Raw genomic sequence first — 14,434 nt, 5'->3', positions numbered from 1 at the left:
GTTTTTACTTGTATTTTCGGAGAGAGAAGAGGTTCTCTTGACCATTTCTCCATCTTTGTTCATACCTTGGTGTTTATCCAAGCAACTTGAGAGGAGAAGAGAATTTTCGTGATTTTTTACCTTATTTTCAGTTTATGTTACACAAAATCACCTTCAGTTTGTGATTTTCTTTGCAAGACTCCTTTGATGTTGTTTACTTAGTGTTTTCTCTAAAAGCTTAGAGATAGAAACACAAAATTTCTTCCAGGTCTGTTCTTGCTCATATCTTCAGAAGAAAATGAAGTTTCATGGACAAAACTCCACATCAGATCCGTTTTTTATTCATGATATGGGGTTTTCTCAGCAAATTTGGAAGAAAGGAGGTTTTTTAGGAAGTTTTACTCCATTTTTTGTTTATATTATAAAAAAAAGAAATAAAAACCCTTCCCAGGTTGTATATTTCCATGTACGTTCTTACCTACTATAGCAATTATTTGTATACACAGCTACATGGTTTGTACGTTTCACAAAACCTTCAAAAAAAATAATAAGAAGGGAGGAGAAGCTTAGATTTTTCAGAAAATCCCATTTAATTTATGATTTTCAAAGCTTACTAAGTGATTTATGGGTGTAAATGTGTTTAAGTTGTAAACACAACAGTGAAACTTGTGTATTTCCAACTTTTACCTTAAAAATTTACTCTATCATCTCCAAATTTTATACCAGTAAAAAAAAACAAAAAAGGAATAGGTTGCGGTTACAACATGTCTCTTTTCAATAAAAAAAGAGAGGGGGTAAAGATGCATAGTGCACCAAACTAATGACAAGACAAATGACAGAGCTGTCTACAGAAGTCAGAAACAAAGGACTCCCATCTGATCCAATCCCTTATGCACAGAAAAAAAACAAAAGAGGGTACAGGTGTGCGAAGTGTACATCATAAACCAAAAGACAAAAACATTTTCGGATGGGACCCATCTGGTCTAATTCTCGATATATACAAAAGTCAAAAGCAAAATCGGGCCCCACTTGGTTTTCTCTCTTTCCAAGGGAGTAATGGACCCTTCGTTTCCCGATGAATCGCCAGCAACAGCAGCCCGAGCGTCACCATCATTAACTCACAACCGTTTGCTACCCCAGCATCGGTCGCAACCCGTGCCTATCCGTTGCCACCTCTAGCTGTCAGGCTCCCAATCGATGACGAATCCAGCCGGAGCTCACCAAAACCTGCAACGAGTGACCCAGCTAACCAGACCACCGGAACTCATAGCCGGTCGCCCATCCCCTAGCCCCGTTTTCTCGATCTGCTGCCAGTCGCTATAACCAAAGCATCACCGCTCCTCCAGCGGGGAACCACTAAAACCATCACTGTCGCGCTACAGCCTGTCGACCTAGCTAATCTGCGTCGCCGATAAAGTCGCCGAGCCCGCTAGGGACTACAGCCATCGTCTTCCGACGAGCAGGACTCAAGCGCCACTGATCTCCAACCGTTGTTTTATCACCGCTATCGATCGCCGGCCCTCCATATCATTTATTCAACGCCAGCATCAGGAACCAAAAGAGCGGCACAGGCGCTGCTGAAAAAATCGTAACTCTGATTTACCCTCTAGCGTCGACCACAGGCGACCCACAAGGACCATTCGAAATTTGCAGCAGGATGCCATCTTTCATCCGCTGGTTTGACGTCAGGCACCAATTGACGGTTCTCGATCTTTCCCCCTAATCTGAACAAGAAATAACACCAGGTCAAAGATATACCCTCCATAATACCTGGATGCAGCCCACACAAAAAGAAGAAAACTCGGGCTTATTACTTTAAAATGGGTTGCATAACTTAAGTTGGGCTTCCTACTACATTGGCTTTCATATTGGATTAGCTCAACTAATTAATGGGCTAATTCTTTAAGATAAGGATCAACAATATAAATTCTGTGTGTTGCAATCCCACTGAACAAAATTCATTTTCAAACTATGCGTTGCAACTCAAACCACTCATCATTTTCAAAAAAAAAAAGAAAAAAAAAGAAAGAGGGAGAGGGAGAAGAGTAGTACATTACTACTACTACTAGTGACGCATTTCGAAATAACAATCAGCAACTGCGCTGCGCGGCTATCAGCAGCCGTGTTGACCAATCCCGGGAAATCTCGCTAATCAGCTCTCACCACTCATGTTGACCGGCACTCGCTAGTCTCGCTGCGTAGCCCTCAGCAGTTGCGCAGACTGACTCTCAGTAGCGATGTGGCCTAGCTCAGCAGCTACAAGGCCTAGCCATCAGTAGTTACGTTGTTGGACTAGCAGTCACGCTGCCTAGCTCTCGGCAGCCGCGCTAACCAGTTTTTGTTAGTACTTGGGTCGCTTAGCTTTTCTCAGTAGTTATGTCGCCCAATTTCCTGCAACTATGCATCCATTGTTCCTATTTCTCGGCTCCCCTAAGAAGGGGGGGGGGAGTAGGGTTGGTACGACACTATGTATAAGTAATTTTTATTCCCAAGGGGAAGAGTTAAAGTACATGTAGAACTGAGACTATGCATGATGGTGCATCCCCGAGGTGACGATGGTGTTCCGGATCGAAAGAGCATCCCCGTGGTTCAACCCTCGGTAGTCTCGTTGCCCAACTTTCAGTGGTCGCGTTGCCCACCTATCACTAGCAGCTCGCTCCCCGGACCTTAGCGGCCCTGCTGACCAGTTCTTGACGGCGACCTCGCTACGCACCACTTGACGGTAGCTACACTATCAAGCTCTAAGTAGCACCGCCACATAGCTCTCCGCAAACAGCCAAGACAGTGAGGCATCATTTATTAGTACGACTAGCGATGCAACAAAGCATCAGGTACCATTCCGCTTTAACTCAGACTGGTCACACGAGCTAGACACATAGATTGTAGGGTGCTACGCCTAGTCATGCAAGGTTCAGCACCCTCGCCTCGAGTCGCCTGGCTTCTCAGCCCGACTCCATTATAGCGGCAAGCTCCGCATGCGATGTTCAGTACCCTCGCCTCGAGTCGCCTGGCTTCTCAGCCCGACTCCATTATAGCGGCAAGCTCCGCATGCGAGGTTCAGTACCCTCGCCTCGAGTCGCCTGGCTTCTCAGCCCGACTCCATTATAGCCGCAAGCTCCGCATGCGAGGTTTAGTACCCTCACCTCGAGTCGCCTGGCTTCTCAGCCCTACTCCATTATAGCGGCAAGCTCCGCATGCGAGGTTCAGTACCCTCGCCTCGAGTCGCCTGGCTTCTCAGCTTGACTCCATTATAGCGGCAAGCTCCGCATGCGAGGTTCAGTACCCTCGCCTCGAGTCGCCTGGCTTCTCAGCCCGACTCCATTATAGTGGCAAGCTCCACATGCGAGGTTCAGTACCCTCGCCTCAAGTCGCCTGGCTTCTCAGCCCGACTCCATTATAGCGGCAAGCTCCGCATGCGAGGTTTAGTACCCTCGCCTCGAGTCGCCTGGCTTCTCAGCCCGACTCCGTTATAGCGGCAAGCTCCGCATGCGAGGTTCAGTATCCTCGCCTTGAGTCGCCTGGCTTCTCAGCCCGACTCCATTATAGCGGCATGCTCCCCATGCGAGGTTCAGTACCCTCGCCTCGAGTCGTCTGGCTTCCCAGCCCGACTCCATTATAGCAGCAAGCTCCGCATGCGAGGTTCAGTACTCTCGCTTTGAGTCGCCTGGCTTCTCAGCCTGACTCCATTATAGCAACATGCTCCGACCATTTCACGCGATGCTCTCCCGCGTGAGGTATCTATGGTCGTTGGTAACTAAGTCCGATCCATCCCACGCGATGCTCTCCCACGTGAGGTATCTATGGTCGTTGGTAGCTAAGCCCGGTCCATTCCATGCGATGCTCTCCCGCGTGATGTATCTACGATCACTAGCAGCTAAGCCCGATCCATTCCGTGCGATGCTCTCCCACGTAACACCTCCATCATCATTGGCTGCTAAGCCCAAGCTATTCTCCTAAGTCGCGCATCACAAGCTTCTTCCACACCATGATCTTGGCGTTTCCTATCTCGCAGTCATCACGACTCTCTGGTATTCGGACGACCGGTGAAGTGTTATCCGCATTACAACCTGCTATAGTGAGGATACTCTCCAGCAAGAAGGTCATCCCGACAGCGGCCCTACTACCTATGATCCCACAGCACCTCTGTCTGGCTCTCAGAAACAGTCCCGCTGTGTAACCCTACCTATAGCCTCGCTGCGTACCCCACGACACCTCTGTTTCCTGGCTCTTGGAAACAGTCCTGCTGCGTAACCCTACCTGTAGCCTCGCCGCGTACCCCACGGCACCTCTGTTTCCTGGCTCTTGGAAATGTCTCGCTGTGTAACCTTACATGTAGCCTCGTCGCGTACCCCACGACACCTCTATTTCCTGGCTCTCGGAAACGGTCTTGCTATGCAGCCCCACCCTATAGCCTCACTGCCTATCCCTCAACAATTCTATTGTCTGGCTATCGACAATAGTCTTACTACGTGACCCTCGCTAAGCAACCTAGTCGCCAAGCTCTCGGAATCTATTCCTTGCCTCCCCTAAGAAAGAGGGGGGGGGGAATAGGGTTGGTACGCCGCAATGCAGACTATGTAGATGGTTACTGGTGGCATCCCATCTTACATGGCTACCACAACAATCACGTCGGATAACAGTCTCAGGGACTGAATGGCAAGCTTACGCTTCTTAGTTACCCCGGTCCGACATTCCACCGACATCAGTGTCGCATAACACTCTTTAGCAGCCTCGGTCCGCATGATCGCAGCAACAGTTACGTTGCATCTCACCGACCGACTCGCACTCCTCTCAATGAAGGAGTATCAAGTCAACTCAAGCAGCGTTTGGCTCATCGCATAACCCCACGGCGTTCGTGGGCAAGGTTCGGTCATTTCTCTTTATTATTTAAATGCTTTGGTGCTTTAACTAGTCCGATCCGATTGTCAGTAACCCAATCGCATTAGAGTAGGGGGACTTGACGACGCACAGTTTATATGACTAAGTCCAGTCCGATGTCATTGGTTGCATACCAATAACACCAGACTGGGGGGACTTGATGATATATGGTCTATTAGCATGGCCCAGACTGCTCTAGCGTGCCAGCCTAGCCTGGCTCGCTCCCGCCAGCCTTGCCTGGTGTTCTCCTGCCAATCTTGCTGGGGACTCCCTTGCCAGCCTCGCTGGAGACTCTCCTGTTGGTTTATATGACTAGTTCCGGTCCGATGTCATTGGTCGCGTACCAATAACACCAGACTGGGGGGACTTGATGAGATATGGTCCACTAGCGTGGCCTAGACTGCTCTAGCACGCCAGCTTAGCCTGGCGCGCTCCTGCCAGCCCTGCCTGGCGTTCCCTTGCCAGCCCCTGCTGGGGACTCCCTTGCCAGCCCTTGCTGGGGACTCCCTTGCCAGCCCTGCTGGGGACTCTCCTGCCGGCTCGGCCAGGCGCTCCCTCGCCTGACACTCCCTTGCCATCCTTTCCTAGTGTGCGCCCGCCAGACCCGCTCGGCGCCTCCGGGCGGCCTTGCCCAGCTCCTTGCTAGCTGGGCCCGAATTGGGCTGGCCCAAGGCCTGACCTAATTCCCCTTGGCCTAGTTGTCCCCTATATAATGAATAGTGCCCCTTCTATGAAAGGGGACCTATCCCAGATCTCTTCCCAGGACCCCCTTTCCCTAGACTCTCCCCCAAGTGGTGCAGCCACCACTAGACTTCCCCATGGCTCAGCCGCCACTATACTCCGGCAGGGTGGCTCAGCCGCCACCAACCCCGCCGTCAGCCACCACCAGCACCAAGATGGTTCTCTCCAGCTATGGAGGACCATCTCAGATCTTCTAGCTGATCTAACTTGACCGTCGGAGCCCGCTCCCGGGGCACAGTCCCTGGGGTGGCACTAACGCGTCTCTCTGATTGTGATGCCAGATCTCCGCCGCAGCAGAAGACCAGAAACGCCGCCGGAGGTCCATGTTCCATCATGTATATTGTACATATCACAAAACCCAAAAAATCGTCCATCCTTTCTCACCAAACCCATTAGATTACATTTTGTAATTTTTAGCTCAAAATATACCCTGGACAATAGTTTACTGCCCAGTAAAAAAAAAGGGGGGGGAAGGGATAGTATATACAGTGTATACAGTATACATTAGAAGACAAAAACCATAATGATTCACCGTATTCATAGAAAGACAAAACACCCCAACATATACGCATGGGACCCACCTGGTCCAATCCGTCACACACAAAAGCTACAGAAAAAGTCAATCGTTGACTGTCTCCTCCGATTGACGAAACCACAGCCCCGATCAGTTTCCACATGTGACAAGCTCCAAATAAAAAAAGAGGAAGAAGGGGTTATCTCAGCTTCTCAAACCTCCAATCTCCGGAATCTATTTCCTACTCCCGATCATTACCTGTTGACCTCCATCCAACGACCACAAGCGTAGCAGAAGGCTCCATCGCTACTCCGCCACTGTCGACTGGTATATCAGCAAGAGGGGAACCGAGTCTCACGTGACTCTTCTTCTTCGTTAGTCTGGCGACAACCGGTGCAACCCGGCACCACCGCTCCTTCACCACAGTTCCCTTATTTGTCATTGCTCTAGCCTCCACCTACAAGTTACGAGTCCCGATGAGGAACCAAACCCACCGGGCAATTTCCAATCGCTCCGCCAGCAACCATATCCTGTCGATATCCCTACAATACAAGCGGCGCCACTCGACCATCGCTACCCTAACCAGTTCGATTGCCGACCCCTGTGTTTGATTAATCCTCTGCACTCGTCGAACTCTGGCAGGTAATCACAAGGAGATCTGGTCACCGACACCAAAACAAAGTCGCCGCCATTTTTCGATTTCTCTTTGTGCACCCTTGGGAAATATCGTGAGAGCATGAGGAGGAGGTGGCAAGACGAAGCAAGAACAAGAAGGCCATGAGTGGTATCCTTGGAGCGTTCAGACGCACAAAAGAGAGAACTTGGGCTTAAAGCTCCATAAACCCTAACGGGCTGCATTCATACGTGGGCTATAACATATGATTTGGGCTTCCACATATTTTCGCATCTGGACTGCCTAAAAAACGATTAAATGGCCCAGTTTTGGCAAGAATAAATTGGCCTGTTAGTCAACACTAAAGTGATATGATTACACTCAACAAACCTGTCTCTAAAAAAAAAATCGGACTATCTATTAGTCAAATGGGCTGATTATTTCGTGAATGGGCTCCATAAATTTTCATTTTGGGCCTCTTCCAAGCGGGCTCCATCATTTTATTGGGTTGCGTCAACAACAATAAGACAGGCTAATCTTATGAGAAAAATTTAACACTCAATCGCCCAACGCTCACGTACCGCAACCCCATCAAATAAATTTCAAGATTCGCTTCTACGGTCCTATCTATACAACATTTTCAAAAAAAAAAAGGAAAAAGGAGGCGTGGGCCTAATAGACTACAATTTTGTTTTGGGCTCCTCGTAATTTGGGCTATCTCGCATTTTTGTGTCATTTCAACAATAAAAAATGGGTCGTCTTTGCAAGATAAGATCAACAGTTTCGTGTGCACTAATTCAATTTAGCTAAATCCAAATCAAGAAGATGCGGTCTAACTAGCTCAACATTTTTAAAAAAAAAGGCGGAGGGAGAAGAGTAGTACGTTGCTACTACTCGTGACGCACTCCGAAATAACCCTCTGCAAGCGTGATGTCCGACTATTAGCAGCTGTGGTGACCAACCCCATGAAGTCTCGTTGCTCAGCTCTCAACAGCTACGCTGCCTAGCTCTCGACAGCCTTGCTACCCAGTTTTTGTTAGTATTTGGGTCGCCTAACTCTTTCCAATAGCTATGTATCTCGCCTTTCAGCGGTTATACATCTGTCCTCGCCTCCTCTAAGAAAGGGGGGGGGGGAATAGTGTTGGTACGACACTATGTAGAAGTGATTTTTATTACCAAGGGGAAGAGTTAAAGTACATTAAAAGCTGACACCATGAATGATGGTGTATCCCCGAGGTGGTGTTGGTATTCCGGATGGAAAGAGTAGCCACATGGTCCAACTCTTGGTAGTATTGTTGCCCAACTCTCAATAGTCGCGTTACTCACCTATCGCTAGCAGCTCGCTGCCCGGGCCTCAACGGCCCTGCTGGCCAGTTCCTGACAGCAGGCTCGCTATGCACCACTTGACAATAGCTACACTGTCAAGCCCTAAATAGCACCGCCACATGGCTCTCCGCAAACAGCCAAGACAGCGAGGCACCATTTATTAGTACGACTAGCGATGCAGCAAAGCACCAGGTACCATTCCGCTTTAACCCAGACTTATCACACGAGCTAGACACACATATTGTAGGGTGTTATGCCCAATCATGCGAGGTTCAGTACCTTCGCCTTGAGTCGCCTGGCTTGTCAGCCTGACTCTATTATAGCGGCAAGCTCCGCATGTGAGGTTTAGTACCCTCGCCTCGAGTCGCCTGGCTTCTCAGCCCGACTCCATTATAGCGGCAAGCTCCGCATGCGAGGTTTGGTACCCTCGCCTCGAGTCACCTGGCTTCACAGCCCGACTCCATTATAGTGGCAAGCTCCGCATGCGAGGTTCAGTACCCTCGCCTTGAGTCGCCTGGCTTCTCAGCCCGACTCCATTATAGCGGCAAGCTCCGCATGCGAGGTTTAGTACCCTCGCCTCGAGTCGCCTGGCTTCTCAGCCCGACTCCATTATAGCGGCAAGCTCCGCATACGAGGTTCAGTACCCTCACCTCGAGTCGCCTGGCTTCTCAGCCCGACTCCATTATAGCGGCAAGCTCTGCATGCGAGGTTCAGTACCCTCGCCTTGAGTCGTATGGCTTCTCAACCCGACTCCATTATAGCGGCAAGCTCTGCATGCGAGGTTCAGTACCCTCGCCTCAAGTAGCTTGGCTTCACAACCTGACTCCATTATAGCGGCAAGCTCCGCATGCGAGGTTCAGTACCCTCGCCTTGAGTCGCCTGGCTTCACAGCCCGACTCCATTATAGCGGCAAGCTCCGCATGCGAGGTTCAGTACCCTCGCCTTGAGTCACCTGGCTTCTCAGCCCGACTCCATTATAGCGGCAAGCTCCACATGCGAGGTTCAGTACCCTCGCCTCGAGTCGCCTGGCTTCTCAGCCCGACTCCATTATAGCAGCAAGCTCCGCATGCGAGGTTCAGTACCCTCACCTCGAGTCGCCTGGCTTCTCAGCCCGACTCCATTATAGCGGCAAGCTCCGCATGCGAGGTTCAGTACCCTCGCCTTGAGTCGCCTGGCTTCACAGCCCGACTCCATTATAGCGGAAAGCTCCGCATGCGAGGTTCAGTACCCTCGCCTTAAGTCGCCTGGCTTCTTAGCCCGACTCCATTATAGCGGCAAACTCCGCATGCGAGGTTCAGTACCCTTGCCTCGAGTCGCCTGGCTTCTCAACCCAACTCCATTATAGCGGCACGCTCCGCATGCGAGGTTCAGTACCCTCGCCTCGAGTCGCCTGGCTTCTCAGCCCGACTCCATTATAGCGGCAAGCTCCGCATGCGAGGTTCAGTATCCTCGCCTTGAGTCGCCTGGCTTCTCAGCCCGACTCCATTATAGCAACACGTTCTGACCATCTCACGTAATGTTCTTCCACGTGATTTATCTATGATTGATTGGCAGCCAAGCCCGATCCATTCCACGCGATGCTCTCCCGCGTGATTTATCTACGATTGATTGGCAGCCAAGCCCGATCCATTCCACATGATGCTCTCTCGCGTGATCTATTTACGATCGTTAGCAGCCAAACCCGATCTGTTACACGCGATGCTTTCCCGCATGACATCTCCATGTTCGCTGGCTGCTAAGCCCGAGCTATTCTCCTAAGTCGCGCACCATAAGTCGCGCATCACAAGCTTATTCCACGACCAACACCATGATCTTGGTGTTTCCTATCTCACAGTCATCACGGCTCTCTGGTGCTCGGACGATCGATGAAGTGTTATTCGCATTACAACATGTTGTAGTGAGGATACTCTCCAGCAAAAAGGTCATCCCGACAGCGACCCTGCTACCTATGATCCCACAACACCTCTGTTTCCTGGCTCTCGGAAACAGTCTTGCTGCGTAACTCTACCTGTAGCCTCGCCACGTACCCCACAATATTTCTATTTCCTGGCTCTCGGAAATGGTCTTGCTGCGTAACTCTACCTGTAGCCTTGCCACGTACCTCACAATATGTCTGTTTCCTGGCTCTCGGAAATGGCCTTGCTGCGTAACCCTACCTGTAGCCTTGTCGCGTATTCCATAGCACCTCTGTTTCCTGGCTCTCGGAAACAGTCTTGCTGCGTAACCCTACCTGTAGCCTCGTCGCGTATCCCACAACACCTCTGTTTCCTGGCTCTCGGAAACAGTCCTGCTGCGTAACCCAACCTGTAGCCTCGTCACGTACCCCACGACATCTCTGTTTCCTGGCTTTCGGAAATGGTCTTGCTATGCAACCCCACCCTATAGCCTCCCTGCCTATCCCTCAACAATTCTATTGTCTGGCTATCGACAATAGTCTTACTACGTGACTCTCGCTAGCAACCTAGTCGCCCAGCTCTCGGAATCCATTCCTCGCCTCCCCTAAGAAAAGGGGGGGGGATAGGGTTGGTACGCCGCAATCCAGCTAGGTGTAGCCTAAGCAAGAAAGATCTTCAAGATGGTTATTAATGCAGATTATGTAGATGGTTACTGGTGACATCCCATCTCACATGGCTACCATAACAATCACGTCGGATAACAGTCTCAGGGATTGAATGGCAAGCTTACGCTTCTTAGCTACCCCGGTCCGACATTCCACCGACATCAGTGTCGCGTAACACTCTTTAGCAACCTCGGTCCGCATGATCGCAACAATAGTTACGTTGCATCTCACCGGCTCGCACTCCTCTCAATAAAGGAGTATCAAGTTAGGTCAAGCAGTGTTTGGCTTGTCGCACAACCCTACGGCTCTCGTGGGCAAGGTTCGGTCATTTTCTCTTTATTATCTATTATATTGGTGCTTTATCTAGTCCGATCCATTTGTCAGCAACCCAATCGCATCAGACTAGGGGGACTTGACGACGCATAGTTTATATGACTAAGTCCAGTCCGATGTCATTGGTCGCATACCAATAACACCAGACTGGGGGGAATTGATGATATATGGTCCATTAGCATGGCCCAGACTGCTCTAGCGCGTCAGCCTGGCCTGGCGCGCTCCTGCTAACCTTGTCGGGGACTCCCTTGCCAACCCCGCTGGGACTCTCCTGTTGGTTTATTCGAATAAGTCCAGTCCGATGTCATTGGCCACGTACCAATAACACCAGACTGGGGGGGACTTGATGAGATATGGTCCACTGGCATGGCCTAGACTGCTCTAGCGCGCCAGCCTGGCCTGGCACGCTCCTGCCAGCCCTGCTTAGCGTTCCCTTGCCAGCCTTGCCTGGCGCTCCCTTACCAGTCCTGCTGGGGACTCTCCTGCCGGCCCGGCCAGGCGCTCCCTCGCCTGACACTCCCTTGTCATCCTTTCCTAGTGCACGCCCGCCAAACCCGCCCGACGCCTCCGGGCGGCCTCACCCAGCTCCTTGCTAACTGGACCCGAATTGGGCTGGCCCAAGGCCTGACCTAATCCCCCTTGACCTAGTTGTCCCCTATATAATGAATAGTGCCCCTTCCATGAAAGGGGACCTCTCCTAGATCTCTTCCCAGGAGCCTGCCCTAGATCTTCCCCCATGGCTCAGCTGCCACTACACTCCGGCCGGGTGGCTCAGCCGCCACCCGCCGCCGTCAGCCACCATACACCACCACCAACACCAAGATGGTCCTCTCCAGCTAAGGAGAGTCATCTCAGATCTTCTAACTGATCTAACTTGACCGTCGGAGCCCGCTCCCAGGGCATAGTCCCTGGGACGGCTCTAACGGGTTTGCACTGTGATGTCAGATCTCCGCCGCAGCAGAAGACCAGAAGACTCTGCTTATTATATGGTTTTTGTAGGTTTAGGTTTCCTCTTTTCTTCCTTATTATTTCCTTCCTTTACTTCTTTCAATAATATCATTTTTGGTCCTTGTAGTTTTGCTACTTATATGATCTTCCTTTTACGATATGTATATATATATATATATATATATATATATATATATATATATATATATATATATATATATATATATAACACCCAGACTCAGAAAGACCAAGAAAGGAAAGGAAAGCCCTAAGTCAAATGAGTCAACTCGTCGATTCCAAGGAAGAACTCGACGAGTCGGAACGGGCTCCGTGTGGTTGACTAAGTGACCGACTTGACGAGTCGGCGAGTGGACTCGACGAGTCAGGTCTGGGTTGGGAAACCCTAATTTCGGGGTTTGGTACCCTATTTAAGGATCATATTCTCTTCCCTAGGGTTTCATTTGCAGCCTCCACTGTCCAGAGCGAAACCCTAGTGTTCTCTATGAAAGTGTGAGCCATTTTGTACATTCTTGAGCGAGTTGAAGACTAGAAGAAGAAGAAGGAGTTGGAACATCTAAGGAGAAGTTGTAAATCCAGAAGTAGTCCCCCATCCTCATCATTTCCTGGTAATTAAGTTCTTACCTTGATCTATGGTTTCTTAGATTTCTTCATGTTGAGAGTTTCGGACCATTTCCTAGGCCAATCCGAGTATTGAGCTTTTAAGGACGAATAGAGATTAAATATGAACATTTATGAGCCTTAGGAGCTCTGTGAGTGAAGCTTTTCTCATATATGGCTTCATTTCACATTTTGGATCTCCATTGTAACTGAGATTTAGTGTTTAAGTTCCATACCCCTTTGCATGCACGTAAAGTTAGCAAATTTACGTGTAATGCTAGCATTAGAAGACCAGATCTATGGATTGAAGGTTTTGGAATGGACTATAATCGACAGAATAGAGATGTCACAAGGTGGACTCGGCGAGTCAGTTTAGGAACTCGGCGAGTCAGGTCGCAAACCCCAAACCCTTATTTCATGAGTCGGATCAGTAAGTGGGGTTAGTAAAGATTCAGGTAGTCTGAGTCCATAGTAGTCATGAAGTTCATAGTACTCGACGAGTTCAAGGAGGAACTCGGCGAGTCTTAGACAATCTTCTTAGTTATGAAGATGAACTCGACGAGTTGTTCATATAACTCGGCGAGTCAAAGCCTAGACATTCATGCGATGGTGATGAACTCGACGAGTTCAAGGAGGAACTCGGCGAGTGTAACACCGAAATTTTCAAAACAGTTTTTCGCATTTTAAAACATACTTCCATTCATAAATATTATAAAAATGTCTTAGTATCACATATCAATCCATAAATCACAACCCAAGATCATAATACATAAAAACTCCTCGTGTGTGTACTGATCATGCCGGCGCCTTCCCGCGATCCTCACTAGTACCTGAAACACATAACACAAAACACTGTAAGCATAAATGCTTAGTGAGTTCCCCAAAATACCACATATAACACATATTTGCCACTCGAGGCTATAACTCTGTGGGCCTTCTGGCCCTAACTCTGTGGACCCTCTGGTCCTAACTCTGTGGACCTTCCGGTCCTAACTCTCATATACACACAACATAAATCACATAGAAATAATGCAGTGCAACACATCACATAAATAGCATATAAGAAACACTGTCACATAACTCTAATTACCACTCAAGGTAAAGTATAGTGAGAAGACTCACCTCGGATGAGCCCGTAAACCTCGAACTTGGAAATACAGCACTAGCCTCCGCCTAATCACATAGATAGTTACTCTAATTAATACCACTTCCAAGGCTAGTCTAATTCCTCTCTATAAGTTCCCTAAGAAGGGTAAAAGACCATTTTACCCCTCTAATGGCTCTAAAGTCTAACATTGACTAAACCCTAAAAGTCAACGAAGTCAACTCCAGTCAACGGTCAGACTTTGACCGACTCGTCGAGTGCACACGGGTGACTCGGCGAGTCCACGCTGGTCCTCTGAATCCTTTTAAGCCTCTCAGGCATGACGAGTTCCCTCCCCACTCGCCGAGTTACTCAGCAACGAATCGCGGGGCAACCCCGACTCGACTCGTCGAGTCTACCTATGGACTCGGCGAGTTGCTCCCATGACAACACTCATCTGATTTTCTGATGTCAAATCTGTTCCTCTAATCCATAGATCTGGCTACCCTATGACCAATAACCACGTAACGGTCGAGACTTGACATACATGCAACACTCACAAGGCATTCCATAGAGAAATGACTCCTAATATGGCATTACACTCACATTTCCTCAATGGTCCAGCAAAAAGCATACATAATAAGACTCTATGGACCTCTATGGATCCAGATCTGCAATTTCACATGCAAAGGGACCCTATACTCATCACCACAAGCCATAGAAGGGTGTAGAAAACCCTAGAATCTCAAAACTCCAACAAAACAGAAGGGGAAAACGATCTAATACCTCTATAACGAAGATACAAGATTGAGAGCTCTGAATCAACAACTCCCTTGACCT

Source organism: Lactuca virosa, chromosome 1, assembly GCF_052849685.1.
Source record: "Lactuca virosa cultivar CGN04683 chromosome 1, Lactuca_virosa_CGN04683_v6, whole genome shotgun sequence".
In the NCBI taxonomy this organism is placed as follows: Eukaryota; Viridiplantae; Streptophyta; class Magnoliopsida; order Asterales; family Asteraceae; genus Lactuca; species Lactuca virosa.
Note: the sequence above shows the minus strand (reverse complement) of the source record.